The sequence below is a fragment of the Colius striatus genome, chromosome 4, assembly GCF_028858725.1.
Source record: "Colius striatus isolate bColStr4 chromosome 4, bColStr4.1.hap1, whole genome shotgun sequence".
Classification (NCBI taxonomy): Eukaryota; Metazoa; Chordata; class Aves; order Coliiformes; family Coliidae; genus Colius; species Colius striatus.
The window spans coordinates 92,983,119-93,009,939 of record NC_084762.1 but is presented as its reverse complement, the minus strand read 5'-3'; the positions used below and the strand labels follow the sequence as shown (position 1 = coordinate 93,009,939).

At 38.2% G+C, this 26,821-nt stretch overlaps 1 protein-coding gene across 3 annotated transcripts in view; it reads left to right on the top strand.

Annotated features, from left to right (window-relative positions):
• TRAPPC9 (trafficking protein particle complex subunit 9) overlaps positions 1-26,821 on the top strand; it is a 528,840-nt gene that overhangs the window by 224,279 nt on the left and 277,740 nt on the right. The gene's annotated exons all lie outside the window — the stretch shown is intronic.

Below are 26,821 nucleotides of genomic sequence, written 5' to 3'. Positions count from 1 at the left end.
TGGATCTAAAACAAGTTAACAGGTTTTCAGAATTACTTTATTTACTAGAAGATACTTCTGTTGAGTCGAACTTTCAGCTCGTCCTGACAGACAGAATAGATATGAGCATTAGAGATAGATTTTCCTTTAGTGATGTGAGCTAATGCTTATGTGTATAGAGTTGCAGAGTACCTGAATGATCAATTCTGCATACCTATTTCTGAAGCAGAGGATCCTTTGCTCTGTTGCAGTCTCACATAGAGTCTCAAAATTACTCTATCTGTGTTCTCATTCACGGGCAACTGCAACAGATTGTTTCACAGTCCTGCATGTGATCAGTACATGACTGTTGGTGTGATGCTTTTCCTAAATAGGAAGCATCCCCGCTTTTCTCAGAATCACAGAATGGTAGGGTTGGAGAGGACCTTTAGAGATCATCTAGTCCAAACCCCTGCTCAAGCAGGTCCACCTAGATCAGGTCACACAGGAATGTGTCCTGATGGGTTTTGAAGACCTCCAAGGAAGGAGCCTCCACCCCTTCCCCGAGCAGCCTGTGCCAGGGCTCCCTCACCTCAACAGAAAAGTAGTTTTTCCTTATGTTTAAATGGAACTTTTCCTATCCCTTTTCCTATCCCTTTTCCTATCCCTTTTCCTATCACTAGATACAACAGAAAAAAGGGATGTCCCAATCTCCTGACACCCATTATTTAGATATTTGTAAATGTTAATAAGATCCCCCCTCAGTCTTCTCCAGACTAAACAGCCCCAGGTCCCACAGCCTTTCCTCATAAGGAAGATGCTCCAATCCCCTGATCTTCCTTGAAAAGGAAGAGGTTCTACACTCCTGATATCTTAACCATCTTTTGGCAAAAAGTTGAGTCTTGCTGCCTCCACTGCATGCCAAACAAAAATGACCATGTCAGATCCAATGAAATACTAATGTAGCCACTATTCAGTATATAACTGAAGCCAGTAGTAAGAGCTGGGTGCCTACACTGAATCTAAAAATAGTTATAATTCTCTATTAACATATTTTACTCTGATGAACTAATTGAACAGGTAGACTGTAGCATATTTAGCTTTGATTTAGGCTTCCAAAAATTCTGCCAGTACCTGGCAAGCCTACCAAGTGATTAGCAATGCCTTGCAGACTACCTGTGAGCTCTGCTCCACATCAGACTTTAGCTCTGTATCTACTATCAGCAATACTAATGCCATGAAAAAGTACATAATTACAATTCTGTAGCTGAAAATACGTTGCATTAAAAAATAACAATGAGTAGAATGGGCTTTTCTGAAACTACTGAAAAACAAACGTGCTGAGAGCTAATCACTTGGAAATTCATCATTTTTTTCAAGTCTGGTTCAGATAATACCAGTGAAGCCTATTCATGTTTAAGTGTAGTGTCTGATATGTTTACACAGATGTAATGATCTTGCACAGACATAATGATCATCAAAGGGATTTAAAATAATTTAAAATAAATAATACATGACAGCATTCTGTTGCTGGTTTGACATTCTTTTCCCCCATGTTATATGCTGAGCATGAACCAGCATGAGCTAACCATGAGCCGGCAATGTGCCCTCGTGGCCAAGAAGGCCAATGGCATCCTGGGATGCATCAAGAAGAGTGTGGGCAGCAGGTCAAGGGAGGTTCTTCTTCCTCTCTACTCTGCCCTGGTGAGGCCTCATCTGGAGTCCTGTGTCCAGTTCTGGGCTCCTCAGCTCAAGAGGGACAGGGAACTGCTGGAGAGAGGCCAGCGCAGGGCCACCAAGATGATCAGGGGACTGGAGCATCCTTCATATGAAGAAAGGCTGCGGGAACTGGGGCTGTTTAGTCTGGAGAAAACAGGAGATTGAGGGGGGATCTTATTAACATTTACCAATATCTAAATAGTAGGTGTCAGGGGGTTGGGGCAGCACTTCTTTTCTATGGTATCTAGCAACAGGACAAGGGGTAATGGGTTGAAACTGGAACACAAAAAGTTCCATTTAAACATAAGAAAAGACTATTTCACTGTTCAGGTGAGGGAGCCCTGGCACAGACTGCCCAAGGAGGTTGTGGATTCTTCTTCCTTGGAGGTCTTCAAGACCTGCCTGGACATGTTCCTATGTGACCTGATCTAGGCAGACCTGTTTCTGCAGGGAGTTTGGACTAGATGATCTCTAAAGGTCCCTTCCAACCCCTACCATTCTGTGATTCTATGAATGCCATATGGTATGGAATGTCAACTGTCCTGACTGTGTGCACTCCTAACTCCCAGATGACTTTCTGGTGGGATGAGAGGCAGAAAAGGCCTTGACTCTGTGTCATCACTTCTCAGCAATAATGAAAACATCCCTGAATCATCAACCCCGTCTCCAGCACAAATCCAAAACGTAGCCCTCTACCAGCTACTGTGAAGAGAATTAACTCTACCTCAGCCCAAACCAGCACAGTAAGGAAAAGAACCAAGAGGGGAATTATGCTTGTAACCTCTCTAGTTCCCAACAGTACAATTTCCTCTCTCAGCTTCAGACCCCCCCCTCTGACATACACCAGGAGACTGGACTTTGTGTGGTTTGTGTTTATCTGCCTTCTCAGACTCTGTGTTCTTCAGGGTGAGTCTGAGTCATCTTTGAGACCTTGATCTGGTAAGGCAATAAAACATCTCTCTTGTCTGTAAAATAAAGGTTCAATTTTGCATGGTGTGCTAGAAGAGTGATTATATTTGACAGTTTCAATATTTTGATTTCACACCATGCCCCATTTTGAATTGCATCTGTCAAGGTAAAGGAAAGGTTTGCACCTACAGAGATGGCTGTCTATAAGACATGATAGTCTTTATTATGCTGCTCAGCAAATTTGTGTATTTATCTTCAACTTTGTCTTCAGAGGGCAGAGAATCAATTCCATTTTGGGTATGATTAAAAACAGAAAAAACCAAGAAGGAATTCAATGATCATAGGTCAGATAAGTCCTGGTAATGATGGAGAGGTGTGTTATAATCTTCTACCTTTTTTTTTGCTTGCTAGAGAAAGGAATGTGCAAGAATTAGGAGCAGGAGTTACAGAAAGTAACTAAAAAGAAACACCCAAATTAGCTGTATTGTGGTTTAATGTTTGGGGTACACGGCCTGCCATTATTTCTGTCTTTTCTTCTTGCACTCATCAGTGATAATGAATTGAAAATAACTTGTTTTGAATGTAGTGGCATAACCCCAGAAAATTGTTGTAGTTGTTTTGGTAATTTGCTCCTTATTTCTATTATTCTAGCCTTTTACTTCAGAGAACACTTATTATTATTACATGATAAGTAGTGGTTTCTAGATAAAAGTAATAATGAGACTGGTCAAGGACTTGGTAGCTGCAGTAAAGACTTGACCTAAATTAATTACTACGATATTATTTATGCTCTTCAAGGCTTTTCAAACTGATATAGACTCCAGTCTCTTGTCATGAAGCCTCTTAAGTGTCCTCTTGGTTTGTCAGGAGTGTTAATGAAGGCAGCCAGTGTTTTGGCCTGTTATAGCAACAGAAGCTGCTGCTGTTGAAGGAGCAGTAAGTAGTGATATGCTTGGATGGAGAAGGGGATGAACAAGAAGAGTTGGTTATCACAAATATTTCTAGCTCTGATTTAAGCAGAAGGGGTTGCTGAAGAAAATTCTGCTTGTGTCATTAATCTTGGAAATGTTTCAAATTGTGGAGAGTTGTGGGAAAAAAAATGAATTCAATGTGAACCCATAAAAACTAAGAAATGGAAGTATTTGTAAAAGTTGTTGCTGTCCATGTTTTTTGTGATAATAGAGTCAGATACGTGCTTAGGCCTGAAACTTAGCAGCAAGTTATCACTGAACCACAATTTAGGAAGGCCTATGTTGCATCCCAAGTCCTAGGGATTCAGGATGGCACCAAAAGACAAATGATACTGAACTTAGATGCACTAGCTTCTGTGACCTTCTGAAATGAAAGAGAATAGAGCTTACCGTTACAAATTCTCCATCTGAAGTTTAATGATGCATGTTTCATCTGAGCTATCTTGGTGTATTATGCATAGTTTTACTTACAGCTCTCTGAACCAACAGCTTCCTCCTTGTATGGTAGCACTTAGCACTTCAGGAGATTCCCATTAAACTCAGTTTCCTATTTATTAAGGAAGCTGTAAGTAACATGCATTATTAATACTCAATGTTGTTGAGTAGGTTGGCAAGCTTAAACACTGTAGTAATTAAAGCCATAGTAAAATGCAGTTAACACAATCATTGTGATGACAGGGCTTTCTTGTTAAAACACTCATTAGATCAAGTTCAGAGCTCAGTTTGAAAGCTGTGGTGATTTGGAACAGCATACCTGTATGAGTTTGCTTCATGTTAACTATATGTCCCTTGGTGCTCAAGTGCTAAATTCAGCATACTGTGTTCATCAGATGTTCCTACTGGTTTTGTGCTCAAGTATTGACCTGGAATATGCATTATGTCTGCCTTGTATCAATTCTGGATGCTTTAATTAGCCATGGATGAAAATCAGCCTTATAAAATTACTTAAGGGTTGTCTTGCTTCCCTTTTCTCTAACTTATTCCTTAGTTTAACCTCTAGTTTCTTCTTACACTTTCACCTAAAGCATCTCCTCATTTCATAGAATCACAGAATGATTTTGGTTCAGAGACTTTAAAGATCACCTTCTTCCAACCCCCTGCCATGGGGTTCCACTACACCAGGTTGCTCCAAGCCCCATCCAACCTGCCCTTGAGCATTGCCAGGGATGGAACATTAACAGTCTGTCTGGACAGCCTCTTCTAATGTCACACCACCCTTACAGTAAAAAACTTCTTAATATCTAATCTAAATCTATCTTCTTTCAATTTCAAGTCATTCCCCCTTGTCCTATCACTCTGTGCCCTTGTCAAGAATCTCCCTACAGCTTTCTCGTCAGCCCTGTAGGTACTGGGATGCTGCTCTAAAGGTCTCTCCAGAGTCTTCTCTAGGGTGAGCAACTCCAATTCTCTCAGCCTATCTCTGTAGAGCTGCCTCAGCCCTCTCATCACTTTTGTGACCTCCTCTGGACTTGCTCTCAAATTAACAGGTTTCTGAAGCAAAAGATTTCCCCTTTTTTCCCCTCTCCCTTCAAGTAATATTTTGTGTAGATGCTGAAGATTGGAGATTTCCTTACAGCCAATTTAGTTTTGTGAAATTAATTGAAACAGCAATATGAAACGAATGTACAAGTAAACTTTCAGGTTTTGTGAGGGCAGAGATAATGAGCAGGGGATTATACCTCAGGTTCTTGTGTACATTTCCTTTCCAGTGTGTTAACATGTTTTCTCAGCCAACTATGCCCTATGCAAGTACTGTCAAGTACTTGAATGTAAAAAAAAATGAACAACCCAACTCTGCATAACTCCACCTGATAAACAGGAATGCTCTGCTTTTGCAGATGACATAAATATTTATTCCTGTAGAGCAATCTTCCAAATGTTTTGTTCTGTGTTTTTCATCTCCTGTAATGTTTGGCAATATTTTATTTATTATCAATTGAAGTCTTTTCCTTGTGGCTTTCTAATTATTTAGTAGTAAACATAGCCTGGAATCAGGAGCTGTTAGAGGATAGACACTCTGGAATAACCTTCAGACTGGCTTTTTGCCTATCTGGTTTTCCTACAGAGTTTGGAGACAGAACTGGTAATTTTATGAGAAAAGTTAGAGAGTCACACAATCACAGACTGCACAGAGACTGCACAGCCTCTTTGAGCAACCTGTTCCAGCATTTGACCACTCTCACAGTAGAAAAGATTTCTGTCTATTCTAGGTAAAACTTTCCATTTGTGCCCATTGCCTCTGGTACTGGCAGCGGCCACTACTGGGAAGAGCCTGGATGTGTTTCCTTTACTCCTTAGCCCCATCATCCTGAGGTTATTCCTCTCCTGGGGCAGGACTTTGCATTACATGATATATTGCTTCTTGCAGTTGGAAGCTGGATTCTGTGACCCTGGAGAATGGTTCGAGCTATAGGGTTTAATTAAGACTAAAGAGAAGATTAATGATCATACCTTGTTTATTACTTTTTTTTCCCTCTATGAGTTTAACTTCAAGCTGTTGCTTAGCTATTTTCCCCATTGATGCTGGTTGCTGTGGAGCCACAGAAGCATACATTTTTTATGTCCTAGGAAATAGTGATGCAAAAGGTCTTTATTTCAAAATGCTGCTGTATTTACTTTAAAAAGGGAATACAAAACACTACACATGTTGGTCATGTAATTTCCTTTTATTTGTTGCCTTAGCTTTCTTTTCAATGAAAAAAAATCAGTCAGTTGTTGATTTGGGATACCAAAATTTGAGTGGCAAGGTTTTGGTAGCAGGGGGCTACGGGGTGGATTCTGTGAGCAGATGCCAGAAGCTTCCCCCGTGTCCAATAGAGCTGATGCCAAGATGGACCCACCACTGTCTGAGGCTGAGCCCTTCGATAGTGGTGTTAATTACCCCATGGATAAGGTATTTAAGGAGAAAAAACCCTTCTGTACAGAAGCAGCCAGAGAATGGAGCAAGAGGGAGGACATGAAGAAGTCGTGAGTCAACTTAAGCCACGGAAAAAAAGGAGGGATGGGGGAAAGATGTTCTAACATTTAGTTTTTATTTCTCATTATCCTACTCTGAATAGAATGGTAATAAAACTGACTTCCCCAAGTGGAGTCTGGTTTGCCCATTATGGTAGTTGCTGAGTGATGTCTCCCTGTTCTTGACCCACAAGCCTTTTGTTCTATTTTCTCTCCCATGTCCAGCTGAGGAGAGGAGCGATGGAGCAGCTTTAGTGGGCACCTGATGTCTAGCCAGGGTCAACTCACCACACAACTCAAACTTCATTCCTTTCCTTTCAGCTCTTCACCTTTTGCAGTGGTAGTTTTTAATATAGACCTTACTAGGGTTCGTTATGGGTATCACATTTCTAAGTTTTCATTAGAATATCACTGTCTCCTGATCACCAATGTAACCACAGACCATTTCAAAACTACTTTCTTAAAGGTATGAATATTTGAGTTAGCATTTACAGTTTAGAAGAACATCTTTACTTGCTGAAAGCTCTGCATAAATCTATGGTTTTCCTATAATAAATTGATCTGTAACTGTGTAGTACTCTAAACCTTATCTGTGGAGTGCTGCAGTTTACACTTCTCAGAGACAGTATGGTGTTCCAGTTTTTCTTTGTGTCCTGATGGCTGGTACTCTTCTGATGTTGGATGAGTCTTCTACCAATGAAGCAAGGAAATAGAAATTTGCCATTTTGTCAAAAGCTTTGTTTCCTGAGTTTCATTTAACAGTAAATCAATTGAGCTTTCCCGTTCTTGTCTCCAGTGAGATAAGTATTCTACAGAGGAAAGACATTTATATCTATTACATCAAGAAAGTAGATGTTACTACCAATTTTCAGTATTTTGTTAAGGTTTCCATGCACAGAAATATATATTTCTTATTTTTAATATATGATCAGCCATTTTCCTTGAAGCAAAATCATAATCTGTAAAGTATAGATCTTGATCAGGCACAGTCTGCCCAGGGAGGTTGTGAGGTCTCCTTCTTTGGAGGTCTTCATGACCCACCTGGACATGTTCCTATGTGACCTATCTAGGTGACCCTGCCTCTGCAGAGGGGTTGGACTAGATGACTCTCTGAAGGTCCCTTCCAACCCCTACCATTCTATGATTCTATGATTATTAAACAGGTGCTGCAGATACTCTGTATCCTGAAATGTGCTAGAATTTTTTAACACACAACAACCTCCTAATTTATTTTGCCATGTGTCAATGTATGACTGTATTGTCCTTCTTCAGGGATCTAACAGGCAAATTCACCCCTATTTAATTCAATGCTTAATTCTTAAGGCATTTAATATTTTTTCCCAGGAAGTTATTCATTTATCCATTTGCAGGGAGATTCTCAAAAGAAAGAGAAAAAGCTGTTTTAGTGTTCAGGACTTATTTTAGATTATATTACCAAAACTTAACAACAACTTAACAGTAACAAACTTAACAACTTAACAGTAACGTTGAACCTGAAAATCCAGTATAATTACTGCACAAACTAATATTTTTGTACAGAAGTTTAGCTAAAAAACATGAAAGAACCTCAAGACACATCAGTGGTAAGTCTATTTTTAAAAGAGCACATTGCTATTTAATGAAATGCTGAGCCTAGGAATGCAGTCAAGGATAATCAGAGGCACTTATCACCTTTGACAGGCTGCAGTATTTCTTATGGTTTTGTTTCAGCCCGTGACTTCTTCCTTTAGTAATCAAATAATTTCTCTGCCCATTTTTAGGGAAAGCATTAAAATTTTAAAAAAGCATAGTAAGAAGAAAAGTATAGCTGGGGGGGATGGAAAATGCTTGAAACATTGGATTTGAAATATTTAGTCTCCTTAAGTCAGTGGTTCATATCCCAGGAGGATTGACTTAGTCCTTCATCTTTTGCAAGCTAGATAAACTTAACTTGATGCACAGTTGTTGAAGTCCCTAAATTGTTGTGTCAAGAAATCACTTTACTGGTGTTCAGAAGACACTTACTGATGATCTTACTAGGTTGTTTTTCAGGATCTACAAAAAGGAGCACTCTATCTTGTGACAGGATATTCTGCCAAGCAAAGACCTGCCACAGCCACCAACAAAAAGGGAAAAAAGTCTCAAGGAAGTCAGAGCACTCTCATTATCCCAATTTCCACTGTTTTTTTTTTCAGCTCTGGGAAGCATGAAATATGCTGAAGTAATGGTTGTGCTGTGATGCATCTGATTTAGTTTCCACCAGGAGTTGTAGAAGAATCCTCTAGATGACCTGATCTAGGTGACCCTGCTTCTGCAGGGGGGTTGGACTAGATGATCTCTAAAGGTCCCTTCCAACCCCAACCATTCTATGACTCTGATCCACATAGACAATGTTTCTGATGTACTGTGATCAACGTTGTATGTGTTCTCTACATTCATAGTAAAGAGGCATACAGGACTACACCAAATTGTTGAGAATTTCTGGGTTCTGCCTCAATGCATCTCAAAGGCATTCATCTCTCTTCTCCTTTAGTACATCATTTGTAAAGAGTGGAAATGCCATGCACTGAAGTTTAATTTCAGTTAGTAAGTTCAAACCAGTTTACACCAGTGAAGTGGTTCACTGGTGAGAACTGCATGTTTAAGATCACTCCTATACCTCAAGCCATTTTAATGTCAGTTAAAACATTATAGAAATACCTGTGAACCAGTGGCAACGTCTCCACTTTTGCCAGTAGTGTTTTCCTTATTGGAAGCTCTTTGTAGAGCTTCAGTCCTTTGCATTTGCTGCTTCTGACCTTGAGGGTAGGCAGCTTAAAGTTATTTTTAGACCATTTGTGAGCATATATATGTGTCACTGACTTTTTTTAACATTTGAAAAGCCACGTAGCTTTTTTATGTCGTTGTTGAAGAGGCAGTGGTCATGGCTCAGTAGTTAAACTTGAGTTCTGTTTTGCACTTAAAAGCTGAGATTTATCCTTTTAAGCCCTGGGCTGGCTGAACTATTCAGTACAACTCTATGTTTGCTGGGAAGTGATTTCTGGCTGCCTTGCTCTGTCTGTGTGGATCTCTCCCTTAAAAAGTATAGTTCATGTTGTGGATCATCCTTATGTGATCTCCTGTTGCAATGAGTGTTCAGTTCTGACGTGGTACATGTTTTGAGAAACTGCAATTTCAGGATAAAATGAACCTCCAGCTATACCTAAAATAGCCTAAGATTTGAATGTACCAATCAACAAGGTATTCTAACTATTCCCACATTAATCACTACATTTTCAATAAATGTACAGTTAAAACTTAGCCCAAAGAAAGACTGATGTGTAAGGTCCTGCAACAGGGCAGTTCAGACATGCAATGACTTACAATTTGTCTAACTTTTTTTTCCCTAATGGAATTAAAAGAAGCTTGTCTTGGAATCTCATAAAATACCTTGCTTCTTCTGCACACATTATTTGATCAAAGGTATTCTTCTGTTAATGAAAACTGGCTGTGGAAATAGTGCATTAAAGGAAATATGTTTGTTCTCTTTCTATGCCTTGTTTTTGCTGCTCTATTTTTTGGTTGTTCTTAGAACAAATACAGAGGTTTTTTTTCTTGGAGTGATTGCTCCATGTGTGTTTTCTAAGAAGAATGTGTGCATTTCCAACTGCTTCTCACCAAATACTTTAACCTCTTCTATATTGAATGAAGAAATGCCATTAAAATATGTGGTTGCCTCCTGCAGGAGACTCCATTTACCTGTGTCACTCTTGGTATGGCATTAAAGCTGCACTTTTTCACTTTCCTTGCTGTCTCTTTTAGAATATGAACTTTCTTGTGTCCTGAGTGCTTAGATATAAATATTTATAGGTGATTTACTCTAGATGGCTCTGACAGGGGATTGGGGTGGATGATCGAGGTCCCTTCCAACCCTTAAGATTGTGTTGTTCTGTGATTTGCAGTTTTGGGTGTTGACTTTGAAAGTGTTGGGCTTTGAGGGTCTCACTTCTTTCCAACTGTTTCTATCTCTCAATCTCAATTTTTGATGTTTGATTCTAGAGCACATAGATATTCTTTTCTTGGTTTCCTCTTTTTCAAAGGAATAAGGCAAAAAGTTTCATAATAGTCCTGGAGAAGGTGGTTGGTTAGTGCTCTGCCAGGAATAGCAGAATTACCTTCTCTGTTGCCTTATAGCCCTGTAGGTATTTACTGTGTGAGGTGGAACAGACCTCAGTCCAGCAGCATTTATCAGCCACAATAGAAACAAAAAAGTAGTCTTTGTCTCCTCTGGTGATGGTTATGGCCATTGATGCCCTACTGCAGCTCTCTGTCAGGTCACAATGTTCTTCAGTGAGCCCCATGTTGCACAGTTTTGGGGAAATCTCAGTCTTTTCCTGGAGTTTCCTCTGCAGTGGAACTTCCAGGACTTCCTAAGAACATGAAACTTTTTCTTGGTAATGCAGTTACCTAAATAGAAATACATCATCTACCTACATCCCCCAGATACCCAGAATTATTGCCATCCATAACATGTTATTTGCAACTTACCTCATCTTACAGTTGATGTACTGAATTAAGGCAAGCCTGTGTCATTACTGTGTCACAGCTTGATGTGATGGGCATGTCCTGTGGCTTTGATACTGTTTTCTCAGAATTGTAGGAGAAAAAGTACTTTGCCAACAAGAAACCCCAATGTGGAATTGCTGGAGAACAGGCAGATACAGTTCTTATGCTTAATGAGCGTGTCTGAGACTAACTAACTTTACAAAAGCTGGCATTTGTTCTCTGAGCCCCCTAACCAAGCTCCAGCAATGATCTTTAGCTTCAGAAGGAGATATCCAGTCTCCCTTATCTGCTTTGGCTGCAGTTGTTAATACACAGCAATAGTGGCATCTAAGATCTCCAAAGGTCCATTCTCTTTGTCTCCAGCTGTGAGTTTAACAGGTGTTTAAACACCTGTGTAGGGAACAACACAAAGTCCTTTTCTTGAAGTAAATCCCACTGTTAGATCTTTTGCCAGTAAGAATACTTTACCCAATGGCTTTTGTCCATCCTTTTCAGGAACATTCCTCATGAAAGGCTGCTTAGAAACACTACTAAATGTCTTCCTCACAAGGTTTCCTCTCCTTTGAGAAGAATGGAGCTTTTCAGCAGCTTTTTCTGGTAACAAGGAGAAAAAAAATGAGGCAGAGACTTATTCTGAATTCCAGAAAATGAGGAACAGTTTGTCTGGTTCAAGTTAGATATGGTAATGGTCATTAAAATACAACTCTATCACTTCAGGAAAGTGGAGTTGTTTCTGACTGTCTTGGGGTGTGTGCTTTTCATGTTTTGCATATTCCTGTGTAAATAGAATCACTTTTTTTCATAGATTAAGACCACTATCAGTACAAGAATGTATAGTTTTGATTCTTTGTAACCCAAGGCTGTTTATGGAGGTCTCAGTACATATGTATACTTCAAGTTAAATGAAGTTATTTTTTAATGATTACTTCAAACAGTACAAAGGTTCCTAGAGATGATTGTGCAGGTCTTTCACTTACATTAACTTGAGCCATGGTTTTTGTGCAATGATGAGATGTGGCCAGCACTGGCAAAGAGGAGCCTTTTATCTTCAGCTCTTACCCTGTTGTTTTTCCTGATTAGGACAGAAAATCTCTCAGGTATGTGAGTATGTTGCACCTTTGGGTTCCTTTTTCATCATCAGTGATGCAGGTCCTGGTGGGTACTAAAAGGACCACTTAAACATAAGAAAAAACTGTTTCACTGTTCAGGTGAGGGAGCCCTGGCACAGGCTGCCCAGAGGGGTTGTGGAGGCTCTTTCTTTGGAGGTCTTCAAGACCCACCTGGACATGTTCCTATGTGACCTGATCCAGGTGACCCTGCTTCTGCAGGGGGGTTGGACTAGATGATCTCTAAAGGTCCCTTCCAACCTCTACCATTCTATGATACATAGTCAAGAAAGCAGTGTGAAATGAAGCATAAAGCATTTTGATTTGTCTGAGTCATTTCTGGCTTCTAAATAAAGGAGCTAACATCCAAGATAATCTCCTCTACTTAATTTTCAGTACTGAATATGTCTCGAATTTCATTTATGTGGATGCCAACCAGAGATCTGATTCCACTGTGGGTACTATGCTGACCCAGATCAGATGTGATTCTAGTTCACTGACTTATGTTCCTGATTCACTGATTGTAACTAATGATGGATGCTTTTCCTCAATTCCAGCTCTCTCTGAAAATACCTTAGGAAAAAACACACTAAAGCTATTATGGTAGTTATATTTGTATTACCATGTATAAGTTTCCAACAGCTGCTTGGTCTTTTGAGTTATGAAATTTCCCCAAGGTTCAGACTAAAAGTACGTGGTCTGGGGAGCATCTCTGCACTTAACTGAGTGGCTCACAGCTACAGCAAGCTTATCCCAAGTCAACCAGACCTATTTTCATTGATAGCAGGTAAAGATGCAACTTATCTTGGTGATGAGGCCAGAGAACAATTTGACACCAAGCTTGATGGACTTTATTGCAAACTCTTTAAAACCCACAGTTTAAAATGTCAGGTGACTTTTCCCCTTTATCCCTATTTATCCCTCATTTTTAATACTGAATTTAATTTGGACATTGAGAGAAGCTGAAGGAGTTGAGGGAAGTGTTCAGTCCTTTTTTAGGTCATTTTTCAGCAGCATGTGAATGGGTCAGGGCTTGAGTGAGATGTTCAATGAGGTGAGAAGGCTAAGGCTAAAAATGTAGCTTACATCATATAGATGAATGTAACCAATATGTAAACACTCATCTTAAAAAAACTTCTAATCTTTGGTGAATAATGTTCCTTTTCCATATTTATAAATATTAAAAACTACTTAGCCATTAAGTGGAAGAGCATGATAAAGGGTTTCATTAAAGCCTGGACCTTGTATTATCTACAGAATGTTAACTGAATTATAGTTACTGGGAAAAATTTGGACCTTCCTTTGTACTTCCTCCTCGTCTGGGCAGAGTAGAGACTTTGGAAAAGTTTGTTATTGATAGTGATGAATGGGAAAAAGATGACAAACATTAATAATCTGAGTGTGGGCATTAGAAGACTGGATGGGAGGAATGAAATGATAAACAAACTAAATTTGACTTGGAGTCACTGACCCAATAAACTGTAGGATAGTTTTTTAGAGCATGAGTACATATTAAACAAAGAATTATTATCCTTCAAGTTAACTTAGTTTAAGTTATCAGGATTTATGGGCAGGGCTAAAGCTTTATTTAAAGTTTTGGCTATATTTTTGAGAGAACTTTTCTGTTACAAAAAATCTTTCTAAGTATGAATAGGACCAAGATTGGGAATAGATGGTTTCTTCACTGAAAGAAATAGTACCTTGAAATCAGTAAACATCCCTTAAAGCTGTCAGAGAGGTTATTTATATTTCTAGAAAGACTTATGACAATAAAAATCATGAAACAATCAAAATATTCACCCTTAGAAAAGAATCTGCATTATTAAATCTACCGAACTTTGGAAAAAATGGGATTAAAAGAATGCAATCAGAACTGTACATATATAAGTAAATATTTCATCTTTATTAATCCCATGCACTTGCAAATCTTGTGTCCATTATTTTTATAAGTGTTGTCTTGATCAGATCTTACTGCTTTGGATGCTGAAAGGAATGTAACAATGTAATTGTACTTCCCCACCCTGAATTCACTTTATTTCTAGGCATTACACAATCTATTACGTATTATTCATTATTTACTGGAGAGAAAAGCACAGTACATATGTAAACTTAAATGAAAGTGGAAAATTAAGAAGTTCAGAAACATGAATTTAAAGATAGGAGAGCACATGCATCATCACATTGAATTCGTGAGCCGAGGTCCCATTGGTCATTTGAATTTAGATGTGTACTACAGGAAACATAGAAAGGGAAGTTTGTGTTGTTACTGAGATCCTTTTTAAGATATTCGTAGGTTTGAGTAAGATACTGTGCTCCTTTCATTAAATAATGCTCTAAACTGCTTCTTCTAAGGTTTTTTTTGTATTACTCATGAGTAGCCTTTACCTCTTCTCATCCTCCAGCATCACTGCCGCTGCTAACAGTGTCAGGAACAACAAATATGTCATACTTTACCAATATTTCCTTTTCCCCCTCATATATTGGAGACAAGCATACCTTAAAGTAGACAACACTAGCAGCTTATTTCGACTGTTGCTTGTTTCCCTTCTGAATGCACATGTGAGCAGGACAGGACTTCATTCGGAGTCACCACCTCTGTCATATGATACACAGAATTTCATGGAAGTCAATTATGGAGTGGTGAGTGAGTGATGGTACAATAGTGGCAACAGGCATTAAGTACAAATACACAGGCTTTAATTGTAGGATTTAAATCTAGCTGAGGAATTTCTTACTTCAATATTCCTTCTTGTTTGATTCCCAGGCTGTTCTATGTGGGTTCAAGTCAACCTCTTTCTTGATTCTCTCTTGTATTTTGATGTTAGGTCTCCTTTTCAGGAAAAGAACCATCACCTGTAATTTTGGAGAAGAGCTTCTTGTCTTTTATCTGGCATTATCTGAGAGGCTGTGCAGGCTAGACTCCTGTACAGTGATATTTTCAAGTACACAGTGACATTAGACAGTTGGTTATGTCTGAACTATTTGTCCTGAAAACAGGCTCACCAAAACAAGCCCTGGTTTGTGTCTTTTTTGCTCTTCTCAGTGCCACTATCAATTATCCAAACTCACTTATTTTTAATTTCTTGTGCACAGGAGCTGATTTATACACATAGAATCACAGAATCGTTAACTTTTAAACAAATCTAGTGTTTTTATTAGTAAACTGTTTGTTCTTTTCATAGAAACTGCTCATATTTTTTCCTAAGGTAATTTAAGCCACACGGCATTTTTGTTTTCTGTGTTTACACATTGATCAATTGAAAAAGCAAATCACTTGATTTCCTTTCCAAGTCTTCCATTTGTGTACATGTGTGAAAGCAACAATAAACTGTTATTTGTAATAATGAAATAATGATGATTTAAGTGATGTTTCTAAGCCTGCCTGGCAAAGGAACTACAGCAGGGCTGGAACTTTCTCAAGACAGAAGGTCACAAATTGTCTATTGAAATGGTATTACCTCAAGAAATAGAATGTAAAAAGAGATAAGTGAGTTATTGGGAATTAATTGAAGGAAAAGAACAATTTGGCTTAGGGTGTACAGGTTGTCCCAGGTTTGTGAAACATTTTGCCTCCCTTGTTTTCAGAAAAAATTGCAGAATTAATTTAGTTGCAAAAGGCAATTTCTGCTTGAGCTGTTAATCCATATCTGCTGTTCTCATTACCAGCTAGAACAGTTATTGGTTTAGCTAAATCCTATTGTATTATTCTCAAAATGAGGTGAAGATACCTTATTTTTTTATCTGATTTAGACAATTTCCAGAAAGGAAAAGTCTAGAAAAGCACCATGAGGAGAGGTAAGTGTTGCATCTTCTCCTCCTCTGCCTTCTGTAGGCTTGGAGAATCACTTGCCTATGCTTCATAGACTATATTGCAATACCTACCTATATTCCAGCTCCTGAAACAGCTGCCAAGGGCTGGACCAAAGGGCCCATGCAGTGGCACAAGGTCAGAGCTCTGGGAACTCATGAGCTGGTGCCTGCAACGAGCAGTAGCTTGCCTCAATGCTGAGACTGCCAAGACATGAAAAGCCTGAGAGCTTGTAAATAAGAATTGTTTGCACTCTGTTTTTTTCTTCCCCCTCACTGTGTTGTTCTTTTTGATGATGTTCATGATTGCAAGGCAGATTTATCCCCACTCATTCCAGCTGACAATTAAAGTGCTGATTTGATTTGGTGACTTCCTGTGTTCTATGACAGTGCATGATTTCTGTAAGAGAACGGTCCAATTGAAAACAATGTGTGTAGGCACCTATAACAGCTAAAAAAAACCCCTACAAACTACTTTTTTATGACTTTGTACTCAATTATGCATCATTAGAATCTCGTGTGTTTAGGAGACAGTGCTTGTGTTCAGCCCATTTTCTACCACCTGGGAGTAACTTGGTTCACCATTAAGAAAACTGCTCTTTTTACTAAGATCAAAACTCTTAATGGCTATTTTAGTGACATATCATAGAGTGTGTCACGTGCTGATTAAAGTCAAATTTTGTCCTTTTTGGGAAAGGATTCTAATGTGGTCTAGTCAAAGAATTTCATTTAATTACATGTGTAATACAACTCTCTGCCTCTTACTTAATTGGTCTCGCCTACGTTGTTTCTGCCTATTAGATGATAATTTAGCAATTTCCAATTTGTATATCCCTGAGGGAGGCTCAGTGGGAATAAATGGGAGTGAAAAAAAATCTCTGCAGCTTTATTCCTCAATTTGGTGCTTTATGGCATCTCTTTTTTAGTTGTATGAAGAAAAGAAATGGAGAGTAGTAAGCAATAAGAAGGGAAATCTTATGTGTAAAAAACATAGATTCAGAATGAAGCAGATTGTGTAATCTTTGCTGAGTATATTTACAGTATGAATTGCTTAGTATAGGATAGATAAACCTCATTTTAATAATATATGCTTCCAGTTTTAATATTAATCCTATAATTTATTTATACCTCTATAATTGAATAACTCAGAGCAAATTAGCCCATCAGAAGAATTGAGAATATCTCAGCTCTGGATAGGAAAGTTTATACACCTACTACACAATTAGAGGGTACAATTTATCATGTAGCAATAGCCTATCATTTTGAGGTAATCTGACTGTGGGATTTGTTATGGTAAATTGTTCATTCTAGATGGGAAAGAATAGTTTATTTAATGTTTTGTAAACTGTCAAATTGGCCTAATCCTGTGTGTGTGTAAATATGTGTGCCTCTCTGTGTATTTGTTTGAGGGGTTTCACTTCTTTGCACAACTGGGAAGCAGATGAGACAGAATGGTTTTAAAAAGATGTTGGTGATTTACATACAAGTGAATTTCAACTCTCTTGTAAGTTGGAAGTGATGATACATTGCTTTTTTTCCTCCCCTAAAAGTAGAGAATAAGGCTGATTCCTAAACTGGGATTTGTTATGAAAGAGATGCCTAAATCTAGATATGCCTTCATATGTTTTCATAATAGTCAGGAAAATCTTGTCAGTCAGTGAAAAGTAGATGCAATTTTTGTAAAAGAGACCTCAACTCATTGTTTTCTACTCTAGTACCTTTGAATTTTACCTTGCAGTTTGTATTTTTTTAAAAGGAAAAATGGTCTTTCAGACATTTAGACAGCAACGCATTCTGAGCTTTTATTATCTATAAAGGAATCCTGCAAAGAAACTGATTCACAGAATCTTTATTACATTTCTTTTCTTTGTCAGTACAATTTAGGTTTAGATGAATGAGCAGACATTGTAAATTTCTATGTTAAAATAAACACTGAAAAAACCCACCTTCAACAGTTATGTATTTTAAAACATTATCAGAGCTTCTAAATGATAGCTAGTTAATTTTTTACTTGAAGTAGTTGTTTCTCATCTTATTAAGCACTGAAGATATCTTTAAAGTTAGATGTCTGTAAAGCATTGCTTCCAGTAGATATGAGTGAAATACTTAGATGAAAAACTACATAACTCCCTAACCCTGATAAGATAGTCCTCATTTTAAGAAGAGTTCTTGCTCTTAAAAATCATGAAAATTTCAAAGAAGTTTAGTAGCATACTTGAAATGGTACCTTCAGGGTAAACTTTTCATTGAAAGGTCATAATTTGGGGGGTTTTATTTAAAAAATGCTCTTCTGCTGGGGTCTCTGTGCTTTCATTGATAACAAAGGAAGTCTATCAAAACCAAAGTATCTTTGTCTCAGATACCATTTGTTGATTGTTCACAGCTTGTATTTGTAATCCTTCCCTTCCCTTCCCTTCCCTTCCCTTCCCTTCCCTTCCCTTCCCTTCCCTTCCCTTCCCTTCCCTTCCCTTCCCTTCCCTTCCCCTCCCCTCCCCTCCCCTTCCCCCAAATGTAGTGAAGAAATCTATTACCATGCAAGACATTTGTGTATATTAAAATGATACGGAATGCTGTTTTATTAGTGTCACCAAAAAATCCCGTGACATTCTTTGCACTATCTGCATATTCTGTGAAAGCTTTTTGATCATGACATTGCTCACAGGTGAAATTTTCCTTTCAAAAATTCAAACCACTATGTTCAAACTACTTCTGAACCATAGGACAGAAGAGTAAAAAGCTTTTTGATCTAGTTCAGTTTTCATAGAATCATAGAATTACAGAATGGTTTGGGTTGAAAAAGACCTTCAAGATCATCTCTTCTGTTCCCCCTGCTATGGGCAAGGACACCTTCCATTACACCAGTTGCTCCTAACGTGCCCTTGAACACTCTCAAGGATGGAGCATTCACAAGCTCCCTGAGCAACCTGTACCAGGGCCTCATGATGAAGATTTAAATGTGTTTTTTTAAATTTGCTTTAGTTCTTTGAAGATGGTTGTGTCACTGCCTGAACATTAGACAGGCACAGAAACAGGGCTGTACAGTCCTTCGTGTGTAGTGTTTAGTTTATACCACCCTAATGGTTTGAGATAGGTTAACATGGCAGGCAACTGCTCCAAAATGAGTATTTTTCCATTTTAATAATTAAATAAATACAGAATTTCTAGCTGTGGCATTCAGATCTGAGGCTGATGGTCAGTTAGCTTTGCTGCCCTTTCCCATGGGAGCTCCAACTCGTGGCTCATTGAATAAGGGGGCAACTGGCAGGGCAGTTGTTTGATAAGATACAGTGGTTTCCAAATAAAAGTCACAGCAATTGAATTGGCTAAAATATCTCAATGGTGGGTGTCAGGAGGCTGAGACATCCCTTTTTTCGATGGTATCTAGCAACAGGACAAGGGGTGATGGGGTGAAGCTGGAACACAAAAAGTTCCATTTAAACATAAGAAAAAACTTTTTCAGTGTTGAGGCGAGGGAGCCCTGGCACAGGCTGCCCAGGGAGGGTGTGGAGGCTCCTTCCTTGGAGGGCTTCAGGACTCACCTGGACATGTTCCTATGTGACCTGATCTAGGTGGGAGCTGCTTGAGCAGGGGGGTTGGACAGGATGATCTCTAAAGGTCCATTCCAGCCCCTACCATTCTGTGATTCTATAACATGACATTTTAAAGCCATGGTCATTTTCTGATACACTATTCAGACAAATCAGACAAGACAATAATATGTGGGGCAAAATGTGTGAAGGTCAATCAACAGAAACATGATGAGATACAAGTGAAGACAATCCTAGCTCTGCATATTGCTGAATTGGGATCCAAGGCTTTTAGAGGCTGAGTGTACTTAATCAAAAGAAGCAATGATTTGGTTTGTTAGCTGTTGTTTCCTGGGCAGAGGGGAAGTGCTTTGAGGCCACCACTTTAAGGGTGTAACTGTTGACAAGAATTAATAAGATCAACGTGGTCTTTCAGGCTGCTGCATTACTCAGTTTGGTTTATGAACACAGCTTGTTTCTGAGCATACTTCTGAACACACATATGGATGTTAAAGATGGATGAAGCATTAAATAAACTTCTCATGCATAAATATGGTTTAGGTGAAATGTTTATGTACATGTGTGAGATGTGTATAACTTTTATTACAATGCTGAGCAGTTGACTGCTGTGGACATGTGCATCTCCTCAGGTGAAGCTTACTCATTGAAGCTACGATTTAGGGAGCACGATTCAAGTTTCTTGTGCCCCCACTCATGTTTGTGAACGTTATTCCTGAGGCTTGTTACAAAGTAAACTCTGTAAATCGAAACTCATGGACCACCTTGCTCACTCTGAGAGGAAATGAGTTGATGCTCCATGTTTATCATGTACAAGAAGCTGTGAGACTGCTCAGAGGGTCTTGGTGTCCTACACCAACCCAACTCCACAGGACAGAGACCGTGCTGTGAAGTGATCTGTTGGTGATTCCTGATCACAATGCTCCTTACCAGCATTTCTAGTTTCTTCAGAATGTTCCAAAAGCAGAGATATCTTGTGGTTTTGCCTCCCATTCCTTAGTGCTAGTTGTGTGCAGTCAGAAGGAAGATAAGGGTTGCAAGACATTAGTGCCTGGTTCTTTCTCTTGAGGCTACCTGGGAAATGGCTACCAGCAATGTTTGCCTTGTTCCACTCTATGTTGTGTCCTCATATTTTGGGGTGGTCAGTCTTTTCAATCTTTTCCCGAGAAGGCTAGGAGAGTTGGAATGATAACTAGACATGACTGTAGAATGAAGTTTTTTGGTCGTGTTTGTTATATCTGGCACAAAATTCCATGTTTTTAATTTACATATGTTTTCTTTTGAGTGTTCTGCCATATAAAGGCAATACTGAAATACACAAATGAGCAACTGAATGTCAACATATATCTTTTGAAACGTATTTCTGTGATTGTGAACATTCCCCTGGGAGGTAGGAGGTACAGTATGGCATTATTTTGGAAAATGACAGGATTACAAGCTTTGCATAGTTTAGCAGTGATAAATAAATGGAGGATATTTAACTCAGTCTTCAAGTATTATCATATTTAAGCTTTTCTAGCTTTCCTAACAGACTGAATGACTATTGATTGTTAGTCTCTTATGCCTCCTATAGATCTTGGTGGTTTTATAGAGTAGGCTATTACCATTAGTTATTGTTTTATGTTTATCTTTTTATAAATAGCTAACAGTTTAGCTGCAGGATGATTGCTACAGAAGTCCAAACTATTGAAATTGGCAAGTGAAGAAAGATACAAGTGGAAGTTGATTGTTCTGCCCCTTCATTTCCAGTTTATGGTTTTCAGATTGGAGTTAAGAATTAAGAAGGTAGATTTTCAGCATGCATAGTATAATCTCATTTAAGCAGAAGACTTATGTAGCTGACTATCTCTTAACACTGTTCCTTTTTCAAATGTTACTTTATATACAGTGGAACGATTCTTGTTTAACTTTTTATCATCCAAAACGCTGTAGATCAGATAAATGTAAGCTGTTGAATTTTACAGACTTCAGCACTGTGGTTTGACTTTTATCTCCTCTTCAATTATTTTAAATAAATAATTAAGTTCTAAATGCAAATTCTTTAATTTAATTGACCTTTCCAAGATTAATGGAAAAATTTATCTTTTGCTCTGCATAGTTCAGATATTAAAGCAATCCTTTTTCTTTATGGAGTCAGTTTTAGGCTAGGAGGAGAGATCATTACTTATAGGTCGCTCGAGCTACTTATTTTTATAGTTGTATTTTATGGTAGTGAATGAAATATAGATTGCCCTTCTGAAACAGTGAGACAATTAGAAGGAAAGAGAAGGTGTATGTTAATTTGCATTACTTTCTTATTTTCATCTAGTGATACATATGTATGTATCTCAGGAGAGATTTGATTCTTGAGGTCCCTCTTTTCCTATAAATTATTATATACTGAAGTGTCACTACTCAGCCACTTTTCATTTGAGCTGCAGAACTTGAATTTAGGGTGGGATTACGTGTACCTGAGACATGATGTTGTAAATACATCATTACTGAGATTTCACAGTGGAGGAATCAGGTGAAGTTTCCTCTTTTTCTGAAGGATTGTGTCTCGATGCATTTTATTTTACCCTGTGAAAGTGAGAACAAAAGTATCATCCTCACTTCTAGCTTTCCCTGAAGTTTAAAGTCGTTGAACTATTCATGTATATAAGCATTTTGCATAAGTGGTAGCAATACAGCCTGATTCTGTGTCTCTGCTGACTACTTTATGTAAGAAAGGAGACTGAACAGGAAACATAATCTTGAATAAAGTCTCCAACTGGCTTGTTTCAGCTTCATTATGGAAACAGCTTGCAAACTGGTAATATTTAAATAGTAAGTTAGCCGTGAGGGAGAGTTTCTGGGTTCCTGTTACATCATTTCTTCCTAAAGATAATTGAATAAGGACTATATCTAGGTTTTATTCTTCCAACCTAGGCAGCAGTATTTTATTTAATTAATGAAAGATGAAATCTAGTTATGTTAACTGGATTGCTGTTTTTCTTTTAATACTATGCCTGCTTTTAACTCTGTTTTATTTGAAGCGTGCAATGTATTTAATTTTGCTTTATAGACTCATCCTCTTCTAAGAGATGAGGATGTGAAAAGAGCCAAGAAACATTTCTAGGGGACAGGTTATGCCTGTGACCTGCCCACTCCCCTGCCAGGAACAAGGGTGGGAGATTTTAGCACTACAGGCAAAACTCCCTTACTGAATTTTTTCACCTATTCATTTTACTTGCCGCTTCTGTGCAACCGTTGATGTGAATTGTACCTGGCACTGGTTTAGTACTGTGGCCTGTGCCACAAAACAAGTGTTTCATTTAAACATAAGACAAAACTATTTCACTGTGAGGGTGAGGGAGCCCTGGCACAGGTTGTCCAGGGAGGATGTGGAGGCTCCTTCCTTGGAGGTCTTCAAGACCTGCCTGGACATGTTCCTATGCGACCAGATCTAGGTAGACCTGCTTTTGCAGGGGAGTTGGACCAGATGATCTTGAAAGGTGCCTTCCAACCCCTACATTCTGTAATTCTATGTGCAAGGTGCTGGTGCAGAAGCAGTTGTGATGCCATTTACAGGACTTTTTTTGCCTTGATGCAACATCCTTTCTGTTACACATTTTAAAGTTGAAACTTGTTTTATGAGAATTGGTGAAACAAGCTATCCAGTGTCATTAATAATTGTGTGCTGTTACTTTAATAGGATTTTCGATAACTGTCATTGAAATGTCTGCTGCACCATCAGAAGGTTTGCCATTTTTTTTTTTCCTTATAAGTTGTCCTGACAGGTGACGTGAGATCATACCGTGCAGACACATCATCAGCATTGCCAGTGAGCTGACCTTTTCCTCTTCATTCCCTTAATTTGTATTTGACTAATTTGCATCCCTGTAACAATGCTTGGTTGTCTGAGTAGCTGTCACAACTGGCTTGGGCTTGTTTCATGACAAAACCCAGTAGTTTCAAAAGACAACTGTTTCATTATTCATGAAAACTGTTGTTACTTTATCCCTCCTCCCACACAGGCAAGGTTAGCCAGAGAGAAACAAAAGCTGTCTTGTGGTTTGCAGGATTTGCTATTAAATATTTTTACATAATGCAGTGTTTTTGTACAAATATCTCATGATTTATTGAAAACTCTCCTGGTAGGAAATTTGAATAGCTACCCACGAGGCAAAGAAGGTTAAAATAAAATTCTAGTCTCTTTTCCTGAAGCAAGTATATATTTAAACTTTTGTGGTTTAAGATCTTTTCAGTTTTCCCTGATGTGCAATTACTGTGAAGGGCAAGGTACAGGGTATACAGTTACCTTTGCACAACATGAGCCATCAGTATCCTGGCTGTTCCTAATAAATGGAATACCCATTTCAATATCTGAGTTGTCTTGGTGATTCTTTTACTTCTTTAGCTATAGATTCTATAGATTCTTGTATATCACGACAAACAGGGAAAATTTGATGAGAAAAGAAGTGCAAAGAACTCTTGACAAGAGTTACAGGCTGTAAAGTAACTATAGATTACTGCAGCAATTTCAGTGGAGAAAGACTTTTACAGCTAAAATACCTCTCAGTTCCATTATTTTGACACATAGCACAGTGACAAAGTTGAGCGATGGGCAAGAGGTTGCCTTTCTCTGCCTTCTCTTTCTTTTAGGATAAAGCCCATGTGATACACAGATCACTTAAAAATGGAGAAATCCCTTTTTGATGGGTGATTGTAACCCAATGTCCAGCTTGTCTGTTTTCTCCTTCAACTGACTGTGGGAATTGTTTGTCCATTCATTAATTCCTCACTGGTGAAATGCTTCTTTGGAGGCAGAAGAAATCATCATCTTAAAAGTGCAGCGAAGAAGCTGTGTTTGTGTAGGGATACATTTTAAAGGATGAGTGACAGATTTAGGTTACAATATCTTTTTCTGTTGTTGTTTTGATTTTTCTGTAAAGCACTCCAATTTACTACACGTTCCATAGGCTGGAGAATAAACACTGAAGCAACGTTATCGATTAAAAATTCAGAGGCAGAACTTGACATAAGTATTTTTAGCACAAGAGAAAGCAGAGCACTGATGATAAAAGGCATATATGTTTAAGTAAAAGAGCTGGGATTTAATTTTGTCAGGCTTTACTTCAAGTGTAACTGTAAAGTTTCATTTTTATCTCCATTTGTGGCTTTAATACATTCTGCCTGTAGCTGTAATATTGTTTTGCATGATATTTTTCTCTCCATAGTTCTCCTTTGTTCAGACCTCTTCACTTTCTAGCTGGTGAATGTGTTGTTGGGGGTGGTTTTGTGTCTTCTCATGTGACACAAGATGTCACTCTGCCAAATACATATATACAGTATAAATAAAAACATGGTTTAAATATGTGAAAAGTAAGTAGAGGTTCTGTGTACTAGGAGCCCCATTTACTAAAATGTTCCATACCTTGGAGTTTAATAAAGGCTATTTTAACCAGAACTGAACGATGAACCACTGTTAAGAGTAATCCAGGCTGTATTCATGAAGCTCATGTGGGTTTAGTGTAGACTAGTGGGGAAATAAGTACTCAAAGACATATTCCATTTCCAGAAAAAATAAATTGCCATAATACCAGTAATGATCCAATAACAGAAGAAAGCAGTCTGGATGCCCTCAGTTATGTATGAAATACTGGTAGGCAGGAATGCTTTTCTAATACATCATTCACTTAGAAAAGTGTGGCACGATGTTTAGATGAGAGCTCTTTTCCAGGTGTCTTGGGAGATTGATTCGAAATACAACTGTTCAGAAACTGAGATCATTTGTTGTCAAAAAGCAACTATTATGCTCACTGACTGTGAGTATTTAGGTGAGACTGTAAACAGTGCTGTGTATATTATAGAAATCAAGTGCTGGGTTTGCATCTGCTCTTGTACCACAGAATGATGAAGTATCTCAGAAACAAAGGCAAAAATGATTTCCTGATGTTCCATCTCTGTTTCAAACATGCACTGCCAATGCAAAAGCCAGGAAACTCAACCTGCATTTGCAGAATCAAATCAGTCTTCAGTACCAGTAAGAACTGATGTTGTTAGCTATAGTTTCAGGCCTGACATTTCTTTAGAAATCCACTCTGCAGATCATACCTAGGTGTTCCTCACGTCAATGTTTGTTTCTGGCTTGATTCAGGCAGTTACTGTGATACACTTTAGTATCTCATGTTAGCTTTTTTATATGCCTAGCAGTTGATGGTCTTTGCATGCAAATGAAGAACTCTTAATGATCTCTTGCTGTAGAAAAAATAGCCAAACCTAAAACATCTCTTAGAGAGGAATAGATTAGTTATTCAGCCTTTTTTGATTGTTACGTGTGAAGATCAGCAAAGATGTGGTTTGCAAGAAAAGAAAGCTTACAGAAACATTGGTTGTGTCACCTTTTGTCTCAGAATTTGTACTTTTTAATGATGGAGGTAGTCTTGGAATATTAACATCTTCCCCTGACATGTCAATTTTTTGCTCAGGGTGAAACATGATGAATGTGTTTGAATTCATCTTTCCACAGTAAACTTCATAAGGTCTTAATTATTCCTTACTCTTGTAATTGCTGTATATTTCCTCCCAGTTTCTCTTTAGGGTCAAGATTCTCTTAAATTAATGCTAATTATAGAAAACCTCTTCTTGTCTGAGGGGATTTCAAAGCCCTTTCTTGTTGACTTTTGTTACTAATGCTTTCCTTTTGGCAACATTTATGGAATACATTTCCCTCTTTACATGTAGATATAGGGATAATAATAATACTGTGGTTTTGTGAAATGACCTTCTCACACCTCTTCTTAGTCTGTGATTGTGTTTCATCATGAATGGGTTTTCAAAGCTGTTGCTTGATCTGCTGTTTTCGTTTTGTGCAAAGTCATCTCAAGGGCAATACATTTTAATTCTTCCCTAATTATTTTTCTATTTCAGATGATTCAAGAAATTAAAGCTGTTTTGGCAGCACAGTATATTAGATCTGCTATAACCACATTTCATGTGAGGAGAGCAGGTCTAAATTCCCTTTTATATATTAGATTAGTGTTTCTAGTTTAACATACAAGTATTTAGTATGCATTATAGCGTAATATGTCTGATTTAATTTGCTTTTATGCCTCACCATACATTTAATAAAGGATTTATTTAACCATTTACTACCAATGAATTATACTATGATATTGAAATAAATATTGACTGCAATTTATGAAGCTACATTAAGCAAGAGGGAAGTACTGTTTTTATTTTTTGCTTCCCGAGTTTTGTCAGGAAGTTTTTAAAGGCAGTGTGTTGCCTCTTCAGGAGATATATTTGTGTGTAGTATTTTGAATCACTTGTGTAAAGTTTGGTATTGAGAAACTAATTTAAACAG